We start from the raw sequence: 1,155 nt of genomic DNA on the forward strand, positions 1-1,155 counted from the left end.
ATTGTTTAGAACAAAAAAACATTGTATTCTCTATTTTCTAAATAAATAAAGGTGATTGTTATTGACTTATTGCGCTTAAAAAATAGTGTCTAATTTGCTAAAAAAAAAATTAAAGATTAATATTTAATTTAAAAAGTATAAAAGTAAATAATTTTTTAAAATTTGCTATAAAAAATAAGTTAAACAAAAATTAAACACCAATTTAAAACACCATATCATTAGCCATGAATAATCAAAAGAAGATAAAATAATGCACACCACCTTGGATTATTAGTTTAATGATATTTTTTTTTTTATTTGATAAATAATCATATTATTATTTCAGCAGTCAAATGTTAATTATATTATTAACTATCTTTAATCTCACCAAAAATGTTAATACGGGTCTAACTATTAAATTTTACATTTTTTTAGAATTTTTTTAATAACAGATTGATTTAAGATATTTTTAACCATTCCAATCTGACCTATCCGAAAAAATTGGATACCGGATAATAATAATATCCAAACAATTCACGTGTACATAAATCGCTACAGAGTGCCATGATTAAACTATCCACTATTTTTTTCATAAACCGCTATACATAGCAGCGTTTATGCATGGTTGCGTTCCTTTAGAAATTGCTACATTCTGTAGCGGTTTCTTCTATGCACTTTTTTTAAGATAATTCGTATTGAAATTAAAATTAGAAACAACTATATCTCTTGGTGGTTTATATAAAATAAAAAAATTACAAAAATGTAAGCTGTTTTAAAAAATTACAATCTGATAAATTTAAAATCTAATTATTTTATTTTAATAACTTTTCCCCCTTTTTTTTTCATACAAGATACATGATATCTTGGCATAATAATCATATTAAATCAAAAGGTTTGCATGGTAAAAGCATGGATAGGAGGTTGAAATCTTCACACACAAATAAATTACTCCTCATGCAATTTTTGCTGGCAATTGAAGGATTGAAACTCATGATCCGGTTCTCCACGCTCTGTCTGATTTATATATATATATATATATGACTTAAGAGCTTGAACCAACAAGGTAATGATGAATTTAGAAAACAGTGAGTTTATGGGTGCTGATTCATTTATTCCCTGAAGAGCCCTTTAAATGATGGCATTTCTTTTCCTTTTTGTCTACAATCCCCCACCTCC

The sequence above is a fragment of the Arachis ipaensis genome, chromosome B07 (genome assembly GCF_000816755.2).
Source record: "Arachis ipaensis cultivar K30076 chromosome B07, Araip1.1, whole genome shotgun sequence".
Lineage (NCBI taxonomy): Eukaryota > Viridiplantae > Streptophyta > Magnoliopsida > Fabales > Fabaceae > Arachis > Arachis ipaensis.